Source organism: Bos indicus x Bos taurus, chromosome 8, assembly GCF_003369695.1.
Source record: "Bos indicus x Bos taurus breed Angus x Brahman F1 hybrid chromosome 8, Bos_hybrid_MaternalHap_v2.0, whole genome shotgun sequence".
Taxonomy (NCBI): domain Eukaryota; kingdom Metazoa; phylum Chordata; class Mammalia; order Artiodactyla; family Bovidae; genus Bos; species Bos indicus x Bos taurus.
Genome location: NC_040083.1, coordinates 15,645,877 through 15,660,116, shown reverse-complemented (window position 1 = coordinate 15,660,116; position 14,240 = coordinate 15,645,877). Strand labels below are relative to the sequence as shown.

At 40.6% G+C, this 14,240-nt stretch overlaps 1 protein-coding gene across 2 annotated transcripts in view; it reads right to left on the bottom strand.

Annotated features, from left to right (window-relative positions):
- The window catches only part of LINGO2 (leucine rich repeat and Ig domain containing 2), a 1,450,974-nt gene that overhangs the window by 470,569 nt on the left and 966,165 nt on the right, over positions 1-14,240 (bottom strand). For both annotated transcript variants that reach the window (XM_027549067.1, XM_027549068.1), the window contains exon 5: positions 4,965-4,997. The gene's annotated coding sequence lies outside the window, so the exon portion shown is untranslated. The remainder of the gene's footprint in view (positions 1-4,964; positions 4,998-14,240) is intronic.

The following is a 14,240-nucleotide window of genomic DNA, read 5'->3' as shown; positions in this document are numbered from 1 at the left end:
CTATATTAGAAAAATATGGAGACTTTTCATTCCAATAACATTCAGTCTCTGTACTCTTCTTTGGAGAAGGAAATGGCAACACACTCCAGTATTTTTGTCTGGGAAATCCCATGGACAGAGGAGTCTGGTGGGTTACAGTCTATGGGGTTGCAAAGAGTCAGACACGACTGAGCGACTGAACATGGATGGACCCTTCTTGCTATCTGCTCAAAGATACATTCACATTTTCCAAAGGCCTTCTCTATCTTTACCATTCGCTCTAATGATTCAGCTTGTAAGTCACTAAGCCCAAGTAATTCAGCTCAATGGACTGGATTAAACATTTCTTTTTGACTACCTTCCCTACACTCTTGTCCTAAAATATACATTTATGCCAGCAGAAACTATTTCAATGAGTTAATTTTTTGATATGTTCATTCTTTCTCTAATCCCATGGTAAAGTTGAAAACAAAGCAACCCCCAGACAACCCCAGAGCAAAACAAAAGCCTAATCGTACGTGTTTGCTTTTTGGTCACCTTCAGGGGGAGGGTCTTCTATAAGTAATGTAAATAGAACTCACCGAGTTGGAAGAGGTAAGGGTTCAGTGCTCTTGACAAGGCTTAGATCAAAATAAGCTGTACAATATTTACTGATTTAGAACTTTCTAAATACGGTAAAAATGCACAGAAATTGTAGCGATGAGCTCTACCCTTACGGAACTCTTGATAGAGTCAGGGAAGTAAGATCCTTTGAGAAGGGCTTAACAACAGAAGATGAATGACAATTTCAGGCCCCAGGATGCTATAGAATGCAGTGTTTCAGAAATAGTTTCCATTCCAAACAAGTTTCCTTTCCATTCCTGTCTTGGTGAAGGACTGCTTGGTGGTCGAGGTTCAGGAGTGAGTAAGGCAATGTGATTGTGGTCCTTATTTGGACACTAGTGTACTAGTACACATGTACTAGTACTATCATGACTTAGGATAGTTAACTTCTGTGCGCCTGAATTTCATTATTTGAGGGACAAAAAGGCTAAAATGAATACTAGTTTAAAGTACTTTTTAGATATACAAGTCTGTAACGGATTCCCTTTCACGAGAAGGGCATGAGCAGACCTACAGAGGATCACACAAGTCATCAGAAAATCCTGTGTATATAAGGGACAGAGTGCTCAGGGGTAATGTCGGGATAGACTAGATGTCACAGGCAGGTTCAATCAAAATGTCAGTATTTCCCAGAGGTGGGTCTGGGACCATCATGATTTTTTTCTTTCAATTCCTCCTTGACCACTGTAGTTTTCACAGGATTAGAGATAATTGTTTTATCATGTACTGTGGAGTCAGTCGGAGAAGGCAATGGCACCCCACTCCAGTACTCCTGCAGAAAATCCCATGGATGGAGGATCCTGGAAGGCTGCAGTCCATGGGGTTGCTGAGGGTCGGACATGACCGAGCGACTTCACTTTCATGTTTCACTTTCATGCATTGGAGAAGGAAATGGCAACCCATTTCAGTGTTCTTGCCTGGAGAATCCCAGGGACGGGGGAGCCTGGTGGGCTGCCGTCTATGGGGTCACACAGAGTCGGACACGACTGAAGAGACGCAGCAGCAGCAGCAGTGGAGTCAGTGTGAAGACCATAACTGGTGACACCCAGTGATGTTTCAGATGCTGATGGATGAGACTACTTGAGACTACAGAGCTGTGCTACAGAGCTTTACCCATGTGTGTTTATAAATTAGGTTTTGAGTCTTGCTAACTCAGAGGCCAGATGAAGACATTTCAGTACTCTCCTGCTTTACTTGGATTATGAAATACCTGGCAGTTTCTATGACACTGAATTAGAGGTGCCATTTTTCCTGTTGGATCAAAGGAGGCTCTTTCTCTATAAAAGGTCAAAGTTTAACATGTATACATACTTGCCAGAACATGTGTCAAGATGAATCCAAAGATTTATGTGGGGAGCTGACAAATCTCCCCTTCTTATGCCATCAGTCTGGTGGACCCTGGGGTGTCTGTTGCCTCACCAAGAGAGGCTGAACAGAGTAGGATCTGTTCACTCCAACCTCTTGCATTTGGGCTTACCCTGAGCCCCGGCACCAAGAGGCTCCTGTTGGATGGCCTTTGCATGTTGGTGACACGGTCTGGGGTCAGTGACCAGTCTCCACTGAGGGAGGGATGGCTTTCCTCTAATATGCCTGGATGCCAGCTACATAAAACACTCTGTAGGTCTCACCAAGAGAAAGGGGCTCTAGTTGCATTCTTTTATATGGTTCTTCCACTTTGCCATTTTTATTGCCATGGAATAATAACTTCCAATCTTTCCTGCAGGTTTCCTCTCTTCCACCAATCTTCATCAGCCTCCCATCCATCTATCAGGCCTCACATCACCATGAATGAAGGGGCTCTCTGCACACAAAGGCACAGACAATGCTAGTTTCTGTCCGAGTGAGATTTGGAAGTTGGCACCAAATCTCTCCTTCCAATGACTTCCTTCTTGCTATCACTCATTCTGTTCTCCACTCCTACCCCACCCCCAGCAATTACTCAGATTGCTTACTTTTCTCACCTTGGTGATGTTTATCAAATCTTATATTTAGAAAAAAAAAAGTAGATACTGTTTGCTACCAGAAGATGTCCTAACTTGATAGACAGTCCCAGGTTATCTATAATTTCACAGGCAACCAAATGTGACCATAAGGTGAATACATACATCTCTGATGGGGAAAATGAAAGATCACATCCATAGAGAAGTTTATTTCAGAGAAGTGAAGATGCTGCCTGCTTTGTAATAATGCTTTGTAATAACAGTAATCATAGAAAAGTAATAATAATGGCAACAATCATTTACTGTATTCTTACAATATGTCAAAGTGATTTGTAAACACACAGTCTCATTTATTCTCTAACAACCTTATGAAGAATGTAGTCTCATTTCTTTCATTTTACAACTGAAGAAAGCAGGGACAAGAGATGTTAATAAGCTGGCTCAATATGCAAAAAATATATGGGTAAATAACATTCAAACTCAGGCACGCTGATTTGAGAGACCAACTTCTCAACCACTACTCAGCACTTCCCAGTAAGTATTATAATTACATAGATTGATGGCTGAGATAATTTAGACTTCTTTAGATTAAATGAGTTAAATTAGATTGGCAGATAGTCACTAGAGTCCCTTCCAATTATGAAAGTTATGTTTGTGAAAACCTCTGGCAGCAGAATTTTCTGTTGAGGACCTCAAGACTTTAGTTTTTTTTTTTTCTTTTTCTTTTAATGCTTTACAGGAAATCAATTTTAGTAAGGAAAATTAGAAAGCCTCTTTTAAGTAAATATAATAATGTTCATGATAATAAAACAATAGGAACATTCCCTCAAAATTAAAACAATATTTAGCGCATAAGTTTATAAATTTCTATTCACTAACCACTGCTGATTTAGCAGAAAAAAATAAGCAGAAAACTTTCAGTCTCTGTTTCCCAAGAAGTTTGGTTCAATCTACCACTGCCATTCTTACAAAGGAGCCATTTCATGTGTATTTTGAATGCCTTGCTTGTTTTCAAATACAATGTAATAACACATTTGTTCCTGAAAGTCTTAAGATTGCTTAAATTGTATAGGGAAAGAAGGCCTATAGCCAGACTTTTGAGAAAAGATAACTGATATTATAGATTACACTAAATAGATTACTACTAAACTATGTTATAAGAAAGAAGAAGAAAGTCACTCAGTCATGTCCGACTCTTTGCAACCCCATGGACTGTAGCCTAGCAGGCTCTTCCATCCATGGGATTTTCCAGGCAAGAGTATTGGAGTGGGGTGCTCCCACATTGTAGGCAGACGCTTTACCATCTGAGCCACCAGGGAAGTCCACCTAAACTATGTTATAGTAATCTACAAATAGCAATGCATCTCACATAATAGTAAAAAGCATCATACAGTTTATTAGTATGAAGAGAGGAGTCATTTGCTCATTGTCACACTAATGGTTTTCTCTCCACCATAATGGTTTTATCTCAATTATTTGGGACATATCTGAGTGCATAACTGAGCAATGTGCTGGAAACACTGCTCGTGTATCAGATATAGTAAGTTAAATTGAAGATCTGTGATAACAGATGAAGGTTTATTGTCAGAGATATCAAGGAACATTGGAAAAATGTGTGGGATTGGGAATATGGTGAAGGTCAGTTTCCAGTGGTCATGCATGGATGTGAGAGTTGGACTGTGAAGAAAGCTGAGCCCTGAAGAATTGATGCTTTTGAACTGTGGTGTTGGAGAAGACTCTTGAGAGTCCCCCTTGGACTGCAAGGAGATCCAACCAGTCCATTCTGAAGGAGATCAGCCCTGGGTGTTCTTTGAAAGGAATGATGCTAAAGCTGAAACTCCAGTACTTTGGCCACCTCATGCGAAGAGTTGACTCATTGGAAAAGACTCTGATGCTGGGAGGGATTGGGGGCAGGAGGAGAAGGGGACGACAGAGGATGAGATGGCTGGATGGCATCACTGACTCGATGGACGTTGAGTCTGAGTGAACTCCGGGAGTTGGTAATGGACAGGAAGGCTTGGCGTGCTCTGATTCATGGGGTCGAAAAGAGTTGGACACGACTGAGCGACTGAACTGAACTGAGCCAAACACGGTATGAATAGAGGAAAATCAGACCACAGGGCCTTGTACACAGTATGTATGTAATAAGTATTCACTGAAAAAAAAATATGAATGGTGGATGGATGGCATGATGCATGAATAGAGTAGAAAACCATTGAATATTTCAAATTTCACAATTTTGCCAAGGATTTTATCAGATTATATTCAATTGCTACATTGTACTTTGTAACAATTTATGTTGTACTTCTCCATCCACGAGTGAAAAAAATAAAAGCATAATGGCTTCTAATCACTAGCTGTGAAAAACTAACGACACTCTACTTCTTTCATACTCTGTTTCATATTAATAAGAGGTGTTAAAACATCATGAAAAGTACCAACCTTGAAAGCTGCATTCTGTTTTTCTCATATCACCTGCAAAAAATAAAAAAGACAGGGGGAAAAAAAAGGAAATTTAAGTGAAACCAATTAAGGCAACAGAAGTAAAAAGAGCATTTGTTAAAAAAAAACTTTTAGCATTTTTCCCTTGACAAAGGAGACACATTTAACTGTGAAGAGAGAAACCCTCTGATGAAACTTTTTCTCCCCTTAATCTATTTTTTAAAACATTTTGTGCTTTTCGTATTTTGTTAGTTTGCTTTTTAAAATTTCTTAGGGGCATAGCAATCATGAATGACAATGAGGAAAGATACAGGGAGGATGTTTACTAAAAATGATTAGATATAAGGAAAAATTACATAGGCAGGACTTAATCAACCTAGGAATCCTGCATCATGAGAAGACTGTTTGATAAATTCAGACAAAAGTGCTTTAAGAGGCTATTACAACTTATTCTCGGGTCCTGTGTTTCTACCCTTGAATGCTAATTAGAACACAGGCTCGTGCTACCCGTCTCTTCTCACTCCCCCGATAATCTGTTCTCCCTTATGGACCAAGTGGTCATTGTGTTGTTTATAATAACTGTTCTACATTCCTTATGGAAATTGCAATTGTGACACTGAATATTCAAACTGCAAGCCACTTTTCTCAGGGAAATTGTAATTATGATAATGCACTATTTACCCAACTGATGTTCTGTAGTCATTGTTCTCTTTGAGGAATGGGGAGGTGAGGGAAAAACGCTGAAATAAAACATCCTTTTGGGATCTCAGATATGTATTCTGGGAAACCATAATAATAATAGCATTTGTTATGTGGTAGACATGACACAATCAGGCTGCCATGCATATGACATATGGGATATTATGTACAGTTATATGTGAATTACACACATTTCTCATTTACCCTACCTACCAAGCCCATGAGGTAACTAACATTTTTATTAAAATTTTCTAGGGTCCACAAGTATTGAAGAATTTACTTAACATCACAGAGCTAGTAAATCAAGAACATCCCAAAGTTAACACAAAAATTATACTATTTCAAAAAATAAAATTCATGGCCAATCACTGAATCTGATTACGTGAGCTCCTAGGAACATGGGAAGTGGATCTCTACTAACTCATCTCATTTCTCTGACTTATTCCTACTTTGCCAGATCTCTACAACCAGTGCCCCGAACAAAGAGGGGAGGCCTATCATTTCCTCCTTAGGAATTCAGCAGCAGTTGTTTAGGAGTTTTTCAAAATTAATAAGAAGTGATTGAGGAGCTACCATACACAGTACTTTGTAGATATGCTTTTATATCCCATAACTCTTCAGGCAAATATTTTCACTGTGATTTTCTTAATAAGGAAAATGAATCATATCTGAAGTGATTAATTTGCCCAAATTTTCCAAGTTGGTCTCTGTTCTTTTAACTTGGAAAATCAAGTAGTCCACCAAAAAGTAATGAAGATGAAATGGAACCATGGGAATTAAGGGCAAACAAAACAGGAAATTAAAAAAGAAAGAATAATAAGTACATAAATTAGTGAGATGTTAGTAGACCACATTCTAGCCACTGGCTTAACACCATCTTATGCAGCTTAAACAATTCTGGGATCTAGTCTTGGTCTTCTGTTAGCTTCTGATTCCTGTTTCTGATCCTTGCCCAAGAAGTTCCATTTTCCTCTTATATTTCTTTTTTAGGCCTTAGAATAACCTTCCCTTTGCTGTCTTGGTGGAAGCCATCTATTTGATTCAGGCCACACAATATATATTTCTATTTCCCCACAGCCTCATAAAGGCTGATGAGCTGCCTACCTTGGCAGTAACAGGGATCTGTGCTGAGCTTCAATTTCAGCACCATCCATAGGGAGACCAACCAGCCACGTGATAGAAAGCTGATTATGACATTGGATTCCTGCCACCTTAAGAACAGTGATTCATTTTGACCTGAACTAAAACCAGTTCTAAATAAGGGTTTGCTTATCTGCCCGCAGAGCCTTATTCATCACTGTTATCCAAGCGCCTATAGAGTACCTGATTCATCAGTACACAACATGGCATAATATTACCTCTCACCAATGGAAATACAGTGGAAGTCAGCAGTGTATATATAATCATGGGATCCACCTATCCTGATACATACGGCATGAGCTAGAAACTGCTGGCATGACAGACATATGGAATAGCCTTCTGGAGGGGCAGCTGTGGCACCAGCTTGGAAATGATGTCCTGTGATGATGGGTGCCATGTAAAGGATGTGGGAAACACACTAACCCATGACCATTCTTTGGTATTTCATCTCCAATAGATAGGGCTTCCCAGATGATGCAGTGGTAAAGAATCTACCTGCCAATGTGGGAGATGTAGAAGACCAATCCCTGCATCAGGGAGATGCCCTGGAATGGGGAGTGGCAACCACTCCAGTACTCTTGTCTGGAAAATTTCATGGACAGAGGAACCTAGCAGACTATAGTCATGGGTTCCAAAAAACTTGGACATGACTGAGCATGCTCGCATGCACACACTCCAGTAGACAGATTACATGGGTCTAGGAAACCAGGGGAGGAAGTAGAAGTAGTCAAAACTGACATCACTCCCAGTGGCCTAAATGGGGAATCTGTGCTTTCTAACCCACAAATTTAGACTCTCTGCATCTAGAGATCCTGGTTTTCAGAGGGAGTATGCTTCACGAGGGCCTTTCCTCATAGCTCAGTCAGTACAGGGTCTGCCCGCAATGCAGAAGACCCGGGTTTGTTTCCTGGGTTGGGAAGATCCCCTGGAGAAGGAAATGACAACCCATTCCAGTATTCTTTCCTGGAGTATGCCATGGACAGAGAAGCCTGGCGGTGAAGCCAGTGCAGAGAAGCCAGTGCAGCATATGGGGCTGCAAGAGTCGGACATGACCGAGTGACTAAGCACACGCACACACTTCATGAGAGGACACGGGAGGAGTCTCACTGAACTTTAGGATATACGTCATATCCAAGTACTTTGGGTTCCTTGTGCTAGGAGACTAGCACAAAGAGAGGAGTCATACTATTAGGGATAAGTGGTCAGCATCAGGAAGAGGGCTACTGTCGGATAACAAGGGCAGGGAAGAATTTGTAGTTTTCAGGTGATTCAATGGGAATTTCTTGGTATTTCCTTGTTTTTGATAATAAATGGACAAGTGCAGCAGCCATGGCCTAAGAAGGGACTTGTGAGGAGGGGTTCAGACCCCTCAGTAATGGCCTGTTCCACCCCCAAGGTAAGCCATATGGATCAGTAGAAGTGCTGGGTAAGGATACCCTAGGACAGTTAGTAGAAGAGAGAAAAGAATAAAGGGAGAGTAGTTTTCAGCTGTGTCCTTGAAACTAGCTGCACTGGCACGGGCTGGAGTTCTAACCTTCCACTTAGGGGCTTTGCCAGGAAAGGAGACTTACCAGAATGCTGAAGGGGCTGTTCCAAGATGTGATAAATGTAATACATGAAGCATAAAGAGCCAAGAGTCACAGGAATGCACATGGTAGATGCTGCAGGACAGAATCCAGATCTCCCTCAGGACAAGGCACTCATCCCCCAGCTGCCGGAAGTACTGGTTCCTGGTGGCTCACAGTGACTCTTTCTCTGGGGATTTTCCTCATTCCACCAAAGGGAAGTGCTTGACCCAAGATCATTCACCTTCCCACAGGCAGCTCACTTCTAATGACTGATCCTTATACAGATACAAGGGCTTCCCTGGTGGCTCATATGGTAAAGAATCTGCCTGCAATGCAAGAGACCTGGGTTTGATTCCTGGGTTGGGAAGATCCCCTGGAGAAGGGAATGGCAACTCACATCAGTATTCTTGCCTGGATAATGCCATGGACAGAGGAGCCTGGTGGGCTACAGTCCATGGGGTTGCAAAGTGCCCTGCTAAGTGCTTTGACTGAGAGACTAATGCTTTCACTTTCTTTCACTCATATGGGTAGAAAGGCCAGGCCCCTCTTTGGCCTTCTGGGACACCTATAATTAAACACAAATACACTCTTCAACAAACTTCCTACATCAAAACCTCCACCTCAGAGTCTGTTTCTTTGGAAAACTGACCTAAAGCAAGAATACAAATTCAGAATACATGGAACTGAGAATTGAACACAGATATGACTGGATCTAAAGTCCATATCCTATTCATTTGATCTTCCCATCTTCCACAGAGAACAGTTTAATCTAATTTTCAACATATTTTTATCTAGGCAGTAAACACAGTTGATAATGATACGTTTAAACCTGTAAATTAGAAAGCATTCTTCAGTGTTACCCAATGACTACAATTATACTGCTGTAGGAATATTAATCTAATCTATTTATGTCTCTTAAATTCCAGACTGAGATAAATTAGTAGATACAGAAATCTCTATCTGTATATCTACATTTATGAATTTATAACATTATATTAAAATGTATATGCACATATGTGTATATATCTGTGCATATATAGGGTTTCCCTGGTGGCTCAGATGGTACGTCTGCCCCCAATGCCGGGAACCCAGGTTCAATCCCTGGGTTGGGAAGAACCCCTGGAGAAGGAAATGGCAACCCACTCCAGTCCTCTTGTCTAGAAAACCTACAAAATATAATTCAAGACTAATTTCAAAGATAATTTGAGAAAAATTCCTAATTATGCTAGTCTATTTTTGAAGAACAGTATTCTTTTAGTCATGCCATTTTCTAGGGGAAAAAAAAAAAAAAAAATTCCCGAACTGCTCGGTTTTGGAAAACTTAAAAGATTAGTTACAGAACAAAGGCTTAAATTTTCTACCATAAATGTAAGGATTTTATCAGGCATGAAATGTAGTCTGAACAACTTATGGTCCGGTAAAATATTACTTCAGGCAGGCTTTACAATCGGAACACAGAATCCTGTTACCTAATTCTGTGTAATTTTGAGAGACTGCAGTTAGGATTTTACAACCAGCGAACAGTTCAACTCAGCAGTCATCATCTTTCTGTAATCTCTTGTCTGGAATTATATTGCTTTAAGCTGTTTCTAAAGAAATTCCAGATCATTAATTCCTTTATTTCATTTGCCCACTCTTAACTCTGGGTGACATTATCGTACTCTTCTATTTAAACATACGTGGTATTCTTGGTTTACTCATGTGATTCCATAGAAATGCTGCACTAAGGGCTTAGCATGATAAATAAACACAAGACAAAATCTGATAAACTGAGATAAGAATGAAACTTGCCACAGTGAGGCAGAAAATAGTTGTTATCCATTGAGGAAGAGCCTACCAGTTGCTGGTACCTGGCACTGTAACCAGCAACGTGGTAAATACTTGATAAATATCTTGGTGTGATTAACTGAATATGTATATGGGAAGATAAAATAAAAGGGAGAGAACGGATGGGACAAAGATCACAAGTGACTGAGTGATGAAATAAAGGTAACACAATCCATTTGGTGAGAATCATTATCTAGTGGTAAAGAACCCGCCTGCCAATGCGAAGACTAAGAGACCAGGGTTCAGTTCCTGTGTTGGGAAGATCCCCTGGAGGAGGGAATGGCAGCCCATTCCAGTATTCTTGCCTGGACAATCCCATAGACAGGGGAGCCTGGAAGGCTATGGTCCATAGGGTTGCAAAGAGTTGGACACAACCTAAGTGGCTTAGCAAATGAGATTACAGATATTATTTATAAACTAGTCTTTCATATCAGTCTTTCAAAATAAAATAAGAAAGCCATATAGTAAAACTATGAGACTCTCTATTCAGTCTCCACTCCTCTCTACCACCAAACACTACATAATATAGAATGGTTTAGAATTTAGAAGTCTCCAACCGTTTTGGCCACAGGGGACAATTTCATGGAAGACAATTTTTCCACGGACCAGAGAGGTGGGGATGGTTTTGGAATGATTCCACTGCATTACATTTATTGTGAACTTTATTTCTATTATTACTACACTTCAGATCATCAGACATGGGATCTGAGAGGTGGAGAACCCATAGTTTAGATAAGAGCTGCACTATGAGAGTTCTGAACTAGCTACAGCATAAGTTCTCCCCTACAAATGCCATGGCAAGTTTTACTATTACATCTGTCCCATATAGAGTAAGGTAGGGAATGAGCTTGAATTGCCTTTCAGTAGTCATATCAATATGGAGTACTGCTTTTTGTTTTGAAAAATCCACAAACAAATGGGACATAATATAGGAGAAAGGCTAAGTTAGTAAAGAAAATCAAAATAACATTAATACAAGAAATCACTGAAAGAATTGAACGTGAGCACAGGAAGCATGTGAGCTGTTTTGGAACATCAGAGAAAACATTATAAAATTTTCCCTAGAGATATTTGAAGTAACTAAGGAAGAATACTAAAAACTGTTTAGAGATGGTTTGTGCCTTAAGACAAAAGTTGGTGAATTACAGACTGCCAAATCTTGCCACCAATTCTATGCTCTTTATTTAGAGACATTAAAAACACATTGTTTTTGTCTGCTTTACTGCTACAGTAGCAGATGCGAGGAGTTGTGACAGAGATCATACACCCCACAAAGCCAAATTCATTTACGTGACCACTTACAGGAAATGTTTGCTGGCACCTGCCTCAAGAAAGAGTCACTCATTCATTTATTCATTCATTTAGCAAAGATATTTCAAGAAAATATACTGTTTCTAAAATGGATCATACCCTGACAATACACAGGTAAGACACAGTTTTAGCCCTGTACTAATGTCCCTGCCACCAGACATAAATTATGTGACCGTCAACAAAGCATATTTTGGAGAGGAGCAGATCACAAAATCTATGATTGACCTCAGTGCCTTCAAAGGTTTCTTTCAACTGTGAAATTCTTTAAAAGGGGAATTGTCATGGAGGAAAAAGTCTTAAAAAGCAGGCAAATGAAAACAGATGAAGAAATAGGGAGCTTGGGGTTCCTTCAGTTACGGGGAAGAGTCAAGGTAAATGATCAGAGAATAAAGACCAGTAAAGTTATATCAGTATATGGGGTAGAGTGAGTACAGAGGACATATGTCTGGATAGACCAAAACACTGTATGTGAAAGATATTCTTTGTCAGGCTTAACAATTTTTCAGCTTATTTCAGACAACAGGAAGCTATAAAGTATTTTTGAAAAGGGGTAGTATAAAGAAAGTGAAACTCTGGGGAGATCAATTTGACATAGATATGTAGCATGGATTGGAGATGAAATACAGAACAGTCGCAGTACAGGCTTAAAATAAGCACAAAATACTAAAACCTGGATGGGAAGAAAGAAGCAGGAATGCATGTGTATTTCATATGTATAGAGCATGTTGGGTCCACAGCAACTCAGGCTCATTAGGAAAAAAAAATAAGAGCAGGAGCTGGGTGTGACTAGGGTTCTGCCCCTGGACGTGTATTATTTCTTCCCAGAGCCAGAAAAGTCCACTGTCCATGGCCCAAAGGAACATGGTAAACTCTACTGTGCTTGGAGTCAATATTCAAGAAAGTCCAGCATGATGGGTAGAAAATAATGCCGTTCAGAACAGGATCCCTGACAGTGATGATGACTAATAGAAAGTGTTTGGACTTTCAGAGAGGAAGCCATCATCTTTTCCAGGGCCCTAGTTAATGAACCAGAGAAGGCAATGGCACGCCACTCCAGTACTCTTGCCTAGCATGCACAGAGGAGCCTGGTAGGCTGCAGTCCATGGGGTTGCAAAGAGTCAGACACGACTGAGCGACTTCACTTTCATTTTTCACTTTCATGCATTGGAGAAGGAAATGGCAATTCACTCCAGTGTTCTTGCCTGGAGAATCCCAGGGATGGGGGAGCCTGATGGGCTGCTGTCTATGGGGTTGCACAGAGTTGGACATGACTGAAGCAAGTTAGCAGTTAATGAACAACTGAGAAGTGGATTGTATCAAGCCTGAAAACAAAACACAGAGCAAACAAACAAACAAAACAGTCCCCTACTCACCTAGAGCCAGACATCCTGGAGTGTGAAATCAAGTGGGCCTTAGAAAGCATCACTATGAACAAAGCTAGTGGAGGGGATGGAATTCCAGTGGAGCTATTTCAAATCCTGGAAGATGATGCTGTGAAAGTGCTGCACTCAATATGCCAGCAAATCTGGAAAACTCAGGAGTGGCCACAGGACTGGAAAAGGTCAGTTTTCATTCCAATCCCAAAGAAAGGCAATGCCAAGAATGCTCAAACTCCTGCACAATTGCACTCATCTCACACGATAGTAAAGTAATGCTCAAAATTCTCCAAGCCAGGTTTCAGCAATACATGAACCATGAACTCCCAGATGTTCAAGCTGGTTTTAGAAAAGGCAGAGGAACCAGAGATCAAATTGCCAACATCTGCTGGATCATGGAAAAAGCAAGACAGTTCCAGAAAAACATCTATTTCTGCTTTATTGACTATGGCAAAGCCTTTGACTGTGTGGATCACAATAAACTGTGGAAAATTCTCCAAGAGATGGGAATACCAGAGCACCTGACCTGCTTCTTGAGAAACCTATATGCAGGTCAGGAAGCAACAATTAGAACTGGACATGGAACAACAGACTGGTTCCAAACAGGAAAAGGAGTACATCAAGGCTGTATATTGTCACCCTGTTTAATTAACTTATATGCAGAGTACATCATGAGAAATGCTGGGCTGGATGAAGCACAAGCTGGAATCAAGATTGCCAGGAGAAATATCAATAACCTCAGATATGCAGATGAGACCACCCTTATGGCAGAAAGTGAAGAGGAGCTAAAAACCCTCTTGATGAAAGTGAAAGAGGAGAGTGAAAAGGTTGGCTTAAAGCTCAACATTCATAAAACTAGGATCATGGCATCTGGTCCCATCACTTCATGGCAAATAGATGGGGAAATAGTGGAAACAGTGTCAGACTTTATTTTTGGGGGCTTCAAAATCACTGCAGATGGTGATTGCAGACATGAAATTAAAAGACACTTACTCCTTGGAAGGAAAGTTATGGCCAACCTAGACAGCATATTCAAAAGCAGAGACATTACTTTGCCAACAAAGTTCTGTCTAGTCAAGGCTATGGTTTTTCCAGTGGTCATGTATGCATGTGAAAGTTGGACTGTGAAGAAAGCTGAGCACCGAAGAATTGATGCTTTTGAACTGTGGTGTTGGAGAAGACTCTTGAGAGTCACTTGGACTGCAAGGAGATCCAACCAGTCCATTCTAAAGGAGATCAGTCCTGGGTGTTCTTTGGAAGGACTGATGCTGAGGCTGAAACTCCAATACTTTGGCCACCTCATGTGAAGAGTTGACTCATTGGAAAAGACTCTGATGCTGGGAGGGGTTGGGGGC